Raw genomic sequence first — 9,664 nt, forward strand, 5'->3', positions numbered from 1 at the left:
TGCTCTGTGGCTATTCATAGAGTTTTCTAGCCAACATTTTTCAGAAGCGGGTGGCCTGGTCCTTTTTCTTAGTCTGTCTTAGTCTGGAAGCTCCACTGAAGACTGTCCACCATGGGTGACCCTGCTGGTATTGGAAATCCCGATGGCAGAGCTTTCAGCATCACAGCACCACACAGCCCCCACAGCATGACAACCGACATTCGTGTGGTTCCCTGAGCAGGAAATGAATCTGGACGGTGTTGGTGAGAAGGCTGGATCTTGACCACTAGACCCCAGGGCTGGCCTTTGAGAGGTCTAAGGAAGGATAAAGAGCAAAAGAGGAGACAGGTATTTGTTGAATGTCTGTATGTGTCAGGCTCTCAGCAAGATGCTTTACAAATTTTCCTTCATTTAGTTCTTTCAGTGACACTTGGAGATAACATTTTCTCACTGGGGAGGAGGATTCAAGATGGCCACAAAGGTTCACTGCCACTCCTCCCGTGCAGAGATGGAGCCCTCCACCCTCCACGCAAATCTGAGTGGGCTCAGTGAGTGCTTGCCTAGTGCACTACCAAGGACCTGATTCTGCACCTGTGTCTCAGCCAGGACCTTCGGAGACTGGCAGCTTCCAATTCCTCCACCTTCCAATGCTCACTCTTCGGAAAGCCACTTGCCATGTATGAAGTCAACTATCCTGAGGGAGCCATGCTGTGAGCATGCCTAAGGCAACCACGTGGAAAGGCCACATGGAGAGAGAGTTGCCCCGCCAGCCCCTGGTCCTGCCAGCCATCCTCGCTTAGGCGCCCCAAACATAAGTGAAGAGGCCAGTTGGACCTTCCAGCCTGGCCAAGCCTTTGGATGACTCTAGACGCAGCCACAGTCTGAATATAACCATGGGAGATGCTAAATAAAAGCCACCATGCTGAACCCGGTCAACCCAGAAAAGCACAAGGATTATTAAATTGTTGTTAAATCGCTGAGTTTTAGGTTGGTTTGCTATGAAGCCAAGGATACGAGAATACTCAGCTGTACTGGTTGTACTAATAAAGAAAGTGAGACTCAAAGAGATTAAGTAATTTATCTGAGGCCACAAGATTATCAAAAGGTTAGGTGGAGATTGAAGTGGGAATTTGCCTGACTTCAAAGACCACTCTTCCTCCCAAACCCTAATCCTGTCAAATACGATAGCCACATCAGCGTCAGAATTTACTGCTCAATCTAAACTGGGGAAAGGGCCTTAGATCACCCCTAACCCATCCCGCCATCACCATCATCTAGCTCCAATGTGCCCACAAGCCCCTTCCGCTTCTCCATTTGCACCTACACAAATGTGGGAAAATTGTCCCCATCCCCTACCCTGGAAAACAGCGCTCTCCGCACCCTCTCAGAATCTGGAGCTGCGGGTAGAGTTCGTCCCTGCTGCCCGTGCGTCAGCCAGAACCCCGGGGAGGAGGACTGCGCATCAAGCTGCCGCTGCGTGAGGCTTCTGCCTGCCGCTCACGTGAGCGTCTCCTCTCGGTAATGCTATTACACCCTAATGAGCGAATCAGAAGCACCAACTCTGCAGCCTGCCCAGCTGCCGCGAGGGCCGTTATGGCTTCACTGCAAAGATAAAAAGCACCCAGAAACTTCCTGAAACTGATCTTAAACTATGCTTTACTAAGAGGCAATCTGGCTCTCTGCTACCAACTGATTAAACTGTGAAGGTCGCTTTCACAAGGAGAGCAGAGAACAAGGCTGGGCAACCACTGGGTTCAGCCCCTTCCTCCTTCTGCCCTGGCACTGGCAGGAGATCCTGGCCACAGTCAGGGGTCAGGGCATCAGCAGAGGCAGAGGGTTTTGCCTGAACTGCCCATCCCCAGGGCGATAACAAATACCCCGACTTCTCCAAAGGGGTCAGCTTGTTACCTTCTCTGCTCTCAGAAGTCACAAACCCAAGGGCATCTGAAATGTCAGTGGGTAGGGAACAGCAGCTTGGAGTCTACCTAAGACATCGGTGGGCCAATTTGTTTTGTTTTGGCCGAAGAAAATGCATCAAGTTCAGCGAGTCAAATGCACCTTACATGTGGGGATGCCTCCTTCTCTGACTTTAATGATAGCAATGATGATGACAATGATGATGATGCTGATGACAATGATGATGCTGATGACAATGATGATGATGATGACGATGATGACAATGGCAATGACGACAACAATGATGATGACAGTGATGATGGTGATGATAATGACAATTATGATGACAATGACAATGATAGCAATGATGACAATGACCTCAATAATTATCAAGAGGAGCAATGTTTGTTGAAGGCACTTACTTGTACCAGGTACTTACTCAACAGGAATTACTCGTTTCGGCCCTCACACTTTCTGAAGTGGTAAGTGCTAAAGCTTACCCAGGGTAAGTGACCTGCCTGAAGTCATGCAGCCAGGAGGGATGGCTCTGGGATTCAGGCACCAGTCTACTCATTACACTCAATCACTGGAGGCCCCTAAGTCTCTCTCTGTGTTCCCCCATGCCTTGCTCGGATTCTTCCTCCGAGGTTTGCAAGAGTTACAAGGGACCTAGATGAAGAAACAGCTTGGTAAAAAGTATCCTCTTCAAAACACAAAATTCACATTTTGTTTTCCCAAGGTTGGCAGAACTGTCTTTGAATTTTTGATAGTGGTTATGTATCGTGGAAAAACCACACAACACCAACAAAAAGCCCTTCCTTGGTCCAGGCACAGTGGACGATCTGGGAAACAGGCACATGCCTACCATGTGTCAAGACCACCATGCTGCGTGTAGGGTGAGGACAGAGGGTGACCCAATGTGACCCTAGTACGGCATTAGAAACATTTCCCACAGACAGAGCATGATGCATCGTTAGCATTTTGTTAAATACACTGGCATGATTTTAGAGAAATTAGTTCTATCCGCATGGAAAATTATTTTATTATTATGTGCATATATTAGAAGATTAAATAGTCAAATAACAGATACAGCAACAATAACTTGCTATGCTTTCCCACACAATTTTGCTTACGATATGTTGATTAAACTCAAGTTCATTATTCCAGACAATATTGACCTACTTTGCTCCATTTAATATCAGCCAAACAGCACTTTCATATATTCTCATAAGCATCGGAACTGTCCTGTCCTTGATATATGGGGCTCTCGCATGAAACTGCAACTTTCCGGCCAACTGCTGGTGCAGCAAGGAATGGGAGGGCCAACTTGCCAGACTGGAAAGCGCCCTTCCTTAAAGTCAGAGCCACAAGGTCAAATCTCCACCCTGGCCATAGCTGTGACTGTGGTATGTCTTGCTCAGCTCTTCTCCCTAATTTTGGGAAGTCAGGAGGAGACGGGCTGGAGGAGGTCGGTCGAAACATTCATGGAGGTGGAAGGATTCTAATTCGTTCCTTCCCACTAGTCCCCATCATGTGGCAGTGTTTCAGAGATCAGACAAACGCCAGCCAGCAGGGCTGCTGAAGTGGCCATCTGCCAAATTGGATGGAGAGCCTGACCCTCCAGCCAAACTGCGTCCTTGAACATGACGCTGCTTACCGCTTAGCCTCTCGGCAGTTCCCACCCCCCAGAACACCATCCCTGGTCTCCTTCTAGCTAAATTGGACCCCCGCTCCAGGCCTCTGCTGGATGCCCCCGCCTGGAGACCGTCTCTCCAAGGCTGAGTTAGCAGCTCCCCCTTCGTGCTTCCATCAACCCCTCACGGCACTCACCCCATTAAATTGCCATTGCCTGTCCTTTTGTCCCAACAAGACCCTGAGCTCTGAGCTCGGGGACCTTACCTGGTTTATTGCTATATTCCCACATCGGCAGAGTGTCTGGCCAACTGTTGATGCCAATAAATATTTTTGAATGAAATGGATTCAGGACACAAAACCTGGAACTTACAACCTGAAAGAGCTTTTAGTTGATCCAATTCCCCATACCTTTGATCAGCAAACATCCAACCCCCTGAGAACAATCTACCCTGCTCTGTGAGTTTTGACAAGATTTGATGAAACTATGCAGTATGCTCTCTACAAGGAAGAGGAGATATCTCTCGGAGAGGCTCAGAAGTTGTTTTGGTATTCATTAAAAAGGCCAAATATTTTCATCACACTGTCCTCTCCCATCTAAATGAAGAACAACTCCTAACCCATCATCAAGCTACCTGTCTGTGCATCCATCCATGTATTCAATAAACGTGTATTAGGGATCAGCTGTGTGCTAAGAAATCCATGCCAGATGTTGGAAAATAAAGATTGTTAGAGACACACTTTAAGGAACTCCCAGGCCAATAAGAGAACTCGTGATTAAGCAAGCTAGATTTAAGCAGGATTAACATGCTGGGATGGAAAGTTGACCAGACAGAGGACACGATGCATGAAAGCAGAGAGTGGGCTTTGCTGGGACCCTTCATCCAGGTGACTCCACTGGCCCAGTCACAGGATGCTTGCTCATGCAGGCTTGGAACCTCAAGGCTCTCTGAGAACCCACCACTGACCTGGTATTCCTAGGCACCCACCCTCAGCAGCAACGGGTGGTGACCTTGGGGTTGGGGCTCTGCTCCTGTGGGCCCTGTTTATTCCCCAGTAAAATGAGGGGCTTGGACATGCTGATATCCAAGGGCCCTGTGAGCTCTAACCTGCTGGTGCTGTTAAGATGCTTCAAAGGGCAATTGGCTTGGCCACAGACCGGAGTCTTATTTTGTTTTTTCTGAGCCGCTTAAAATGTCATCACCAATACAATTACATTACTCCTCACAGACCCCCTTAGAAGCAACGGAGTGGCTGGCAATTTAAAGAGGGGCCACCTAGCTGGGTCTTTGCCAAGGTCAAGTCATGACCCAGGCTCCTCCTTAGTTCTGCAGGACACGTGGCCTTTGCCCCTAAAGGTGCTGGTTTTCGTCAGAAGCTCACAAATTGACAACTTGATTCTTTCAGGTCAGAATAAACAGAGAAAATATGGAGCCCCAACTACTTAGAAGACCAAAGGCGGAGAAAGCAGAGTGAGATCTCCCAGCACGTGCTTCCACTCTGCTGTGGGATTTTCTGGTCTTAGGTATGTCTTCACAAGAGCTCCAGATAATTTTTAAGAGAAAAAAAGAAGAGGTCGATATTCGTTATGATTTTCCTGAGGTCTCAGGAGATACACAAGCTGAATGAAACGCCACACTTCCCTCTTCTCTTTCCCCTGGCCCCAGGCTTCAAAGTTTGCTTTCGGTTGGCTGGTACCTAAATAGCCTTTGGGTTTCTTAACAGAAATGACAGCCCAAATGGGACACACATTGTATCTGGTTGCATGAGCGCCTCCACTAGTGGTTCTCAAAGTTCTTGGTCTCTGGAACCCTTTAAGTTCTTAAAAAATATTGAGGACTCCCCAAGAGTTTTTGCCAGCTCTGGGGTTCCAGTGGTTAGGGTTCACACTCTCACTGCCATGGCCTGGGCCCGTCTCCCCGTCGGGGAACCACACCACCCATCTGTCACTTGTCACACTGTGGTGGCTGTGTGTTGCTGTGATGCTGAAAGCTCTGCCATCAGGATTTCCAATACCAGCAGGGTCACCCTGGGTGAACGGGTTTCAGTGGAACTTCCAGACTAGGACAGACCAGGAAGAAGGACCTGACCACCCACTTCTGAAGAAACTGGTCACGAAAACCCTGTGAATAGCAGCAGAGCAGTGTCTGATACAGCCCTGGAAAGTGAGAGGATGGTGCAGAGAGACCGGGCAGGGCTCCGCTCTGCTGTCTGCAGGGCCTCTAGGAGTCAGAATCCACAGCACTAACAACATCGACAAAAAGAGCTTTTATTTATGTTTATTCAGGTTTATCTTATTAGAAATTAAAACAGAAAAAAATTAAAATATTTATTATTTCATAAAAATAATAAGCCTACTACATATTAATATAAATATTTTTATAAAAAGAAATATACTTTATAAAACAAAAAAATAGAGAGAAAAGCAGTGTTATTTCACAACTTCTGTAAATCTATTTAGTCTGTGGCTTCATAGAAGACAGCTGAGCTCTCAGATCTGCTTCTCTGTTCAATGAATTCTGATACCATATCGTGTAACTTCTGGAAAACTCCGCTGTACACCTGTGAGAAGATGAGAGTGAAGAGGGAAAAGAGCATCTTAGTATCCTGGTGGAAATAGTTTGGACTCCACAAGGTCTGGGGAGTTCCCAGGAGACCTTGGACCATTTTTGGAGATCATGGCTCGGCACTGTTTTCCAGTATAAACACTCAAGCTTTAAAAAGGCTCAAGGCTCTAAAACCCTGAGTTTAAGTCTCTGCCCTATAACTAACTAGCTGTGTGACTTGGGAAAGTCATCTAACTCCCTGACCACATCAATCTCTCCAAGTCTAAGGTGGGACTAATAATGCCAATCTTCGGTTGTTATGATGATTTGACGTAACACAGTTGTAACACAGCCCTTGGTTCATAACTGGCCTCCATGAACTCTCCTCTGCCAGGATGCTTCCTCCCACACACAGGGATCTCCATCCCCACCCCTGCCCCCTCTGCCGCAAGGAGATCAGTGACCTGCCTGATTGGTAAATTTGGGGAGAAGAAACCTAGAATGCTCCTGGAAGAGCGCATGTTCTCCTCTGCTCCCCTAGGGTCCAGCAAGAGGAGTCCTGAGCTGGGCGGGCACATCTAGCCAACACTGTCAGCTTGGGAGGTCAACAGTGCTGGAGCTGCATCATCCATCTGACCTCCATGAGCAAGAGGGTTCAGACGTTGCTCTATCAGCTACTTTTTCTTTGTTTCGTTAATTTATTCAGATTGTGAGTGGGAGGGATAAATGGAGTTATAATGGGGCATCTGCAGATCCCAACAGCTACCATCATCGCCATCATCATCCTCATGCAAGCCACTAGAGCCATTTAATTCTGTAAAAATAGTTCTCATGGCCACTGAGAAGCGAGTGTACAACACAACACTTCCGATGTCTACGTAACAGGCATTTAAGTCTGTTTCAAATTGTACAAATATAAACTCCTTTAAAACGCTTCCACAGTCTAGTCCTCATCAATTGGATTTAGGATTAAGGGATTAAGAATAAACTGACAGTTCCACCCCGCGGCAAGGTGGCGGCACCCGGGCCCTACCACGCAGACTTCCGCCTGGCACCGGGGCCGAGGGCAGGCTGTGGGCCGCGTGAGAGGTGAAGTCTGGGCACGTGTGGAGCGGGCCACAGCCCGGGTGCGCTGGGCAACATGTCAGAAGGAAACGCCGCGGGCGAGCCCAGCGCTCCGGGAGGGTCCCGACCTCTCGGGGCCCCGGGGGCTCATCGGAGGCGGCCGGCGCCTCCCCTCACGCCGGGCCGCCTTCCCTCCATTTGCTCCAGGGACCTCACCCTCGGGGGAGTCAAGAAGAAAACCTTCACCCCAAATATCATCAGTCGGAAGATCAAGGAAGAGCCTGAGGAAGAAGTAACCATCAAGAAGGAGAAGCCTGAAAGGGATAGAGACCGACAGCGAGAGGGGCATGGGCGGGGCCAGGGTCGCCCAGAAGTGATCCAGTCCCACTCCGTCTTTGAGCAGGGCCCCGCTGAAATGATGAAGAAAAAGGGGAACCGAGACAAGACAGTGGATGTCTCGGACATTGGGCCCTCTCACATCATCAACAGCAAAAAAGAGAAGAGGGAGACAGATGAAGAAACAAAACAGATCTTGCGCATGCTGGAGAAGGATGATTTCATCCATGACCCTGGGCTGAGGAATGACACTCGAAACATGCCTGTGCAGCTGCCGCTGGCTCACTCAGGATGGCTTTTTAATAAAGAGAATGAAGAACCGGATGTTAAACCTTTGTTGGCTGGCCCCAAGGAAGAGGACGTGGAGGTGGATGTGCCTGTTTTGAAGGTGAAAGAGGAGCCACGAGCCAAGGAGGAGGAGGCCAAGGTGAAGGCTCCCAGAGCAGCCGGAAAGACCCCGGGCCTCCCGAAGGATGTCTCTGTGGCAGAGCTGCTCAGGGAGCTGAGCCTTGCCCAGGAGGAAGAGCTGCTGTTCCTCCAGCTGCCGGACACGCTCCCTGGCCAGCCACCTACTCAGGACATCAAGCCTATCAAGACAGAGGTGCAGAGTGAGGATGGACAGATGGTGGTTATAAAGCGGGAGAAAGACTGGGAAGCCAGGCTGGCGGAGAATGCTTGTACCCTGGCTGACCTGTCAGAGGGCCAGGTTGGCAAGTTGCTCATCCGCAGGTCGGGGAAGGTGCACCTCCTCCTGGGCAAGGTGACTCTGGATGTGACCGTAGGGACCGCCTGCTCTTTCCTGCAGGAGCTGGTGTCTGTGGGCCTTGGAGACAGTAGGACAGGTGAAATGATAGTCCTGGGACATGTAAATCACAAACTTGTGTGTTCCCCGGATTTTGAATCCCTCTTGGATCACAAACACCGGTAAAATGAGCAGATGGAGGATGATGGTGACTGTGCCCACGGCCGCTGCCTTCTCCAGACGTTGTGTTCTCAAATCTGCGCGACCCAGAAGGGGCCCGTTTAGCCCACCCACTCGAGCCTTTGGCAGCCGTTGTCCCAGTTTTCCCCACCGGGCCCACGAGGCTCCCTCCCACAACAGCGGTGAATGGCACAGTGACCTTCTCACAGCATGGATACTGCACATCCCTGGCTGCTGGGGGACTTGTCCCTTCTATTTATTTTTATATTTACGTCTTCTCTCTTCAGCTGACTGCCTCCTCCCCAGGTAGAGAGAGGAGGGTCTGTGGAAAAGTACAGCCTCCTTTTCTTGGTGACTGTTTTGGTTCTCAGGATAGGAGGTGTGTGGACTGTCGCTGCTGCTTTTGCTCCCGTCTTCCTCCTGAGATGCAGTGTCGGAGAGAGAGCAGAGAATTTTTGAGTCCAGCTCCATCAGTTACTAGTTGTATGACCTTGGACAAACTACCTAACCTTTCTGAGCCTCGTATTCCTCATCTGACAAAAATGAGGATAATACCTACCTCACAGGGTTGGTGTGAGGATTAAGTGGAATATCGTAGATGAAAACTCCTTGCACAAGGCCAGACATGCACAGTAGGCGCTCAATAAATGTTAGTTTCCCTCCCCCAAAAAAAAGGAATAAACTGATATTTGCGATTTCAATAACGAATTACAAGATGGAAAAATAAATGTCGGCTAATTATATTACCAGGTAACATCAACAACCATTCTAGAATGAAATGAATTATTTTCTGAGTATGAGAAATTTGAGCACAGTGGCTTAATTATCAACACTTCTCTTATTCTTGTTGTGTGGTCATTGTTTTCTCAAAAGCCTTATGGGTGCTCCTCCAAGAACGCAGCTGAAAGGGTCGTTATTGCTGTGGGTGGCGCAGCCCCCTGCCTGGAGCACGGCCAACCCTACGGATTTCCAGAAAGCTTGGTTCCGGATTAAAATCCCAGGACTGCCATCCACACGCTGACTGCCAGGGTTTTCTGAGCCTCATTTCTAGAGTATGGCCCTGTGCCTTCTCCTGTCTCTAAGAACACTTTACATTGGTTTATACTCTTGGATAAAGTTCCAAACTCATCTCTAATTCAGTTGTGGAGGCATTAGAACTTCTTAATCTTGGCAATTGGCTCCCAAGGCCGCAGTTCTGTGGAACCTTTTTCTCCCTGGCCCTCAGGGCTGGTTAGTCATTGCCACATTAACTCATGCAGTCCACTAGGGTGCCAGCTGGGTCCCTGAG

General features: G+C 48.9%; 1 pseudogene; it reads left to right on the plus strand.

The window, feature by feature from the left end:
• The first annotated feature begins 7,116 nt into the window (after positions 1–7,116).
• LOC103541214 (DNA-directed RNA polymerase III subunit RPC4 pseudogene) lies at positions 7,117–9,051 on the plus strand (annotated as a pseudogene).
• Positions 9,052–9,664: the final 613 nt, after the last annotated feature.

This window comes from Equus przewalskii, chromosome 2, assembly GCF_037783145.1.
Source record: "Equus przewalskii isolate Varuska chromosome 2, EquPr2, whole genome shotgun sequence".
Lineage (NCBI taxonomy): Eukaryota > Metazoa > Chordata > Mammalia > Perissodactyla > Equidae > Equus > Equus przewalskii.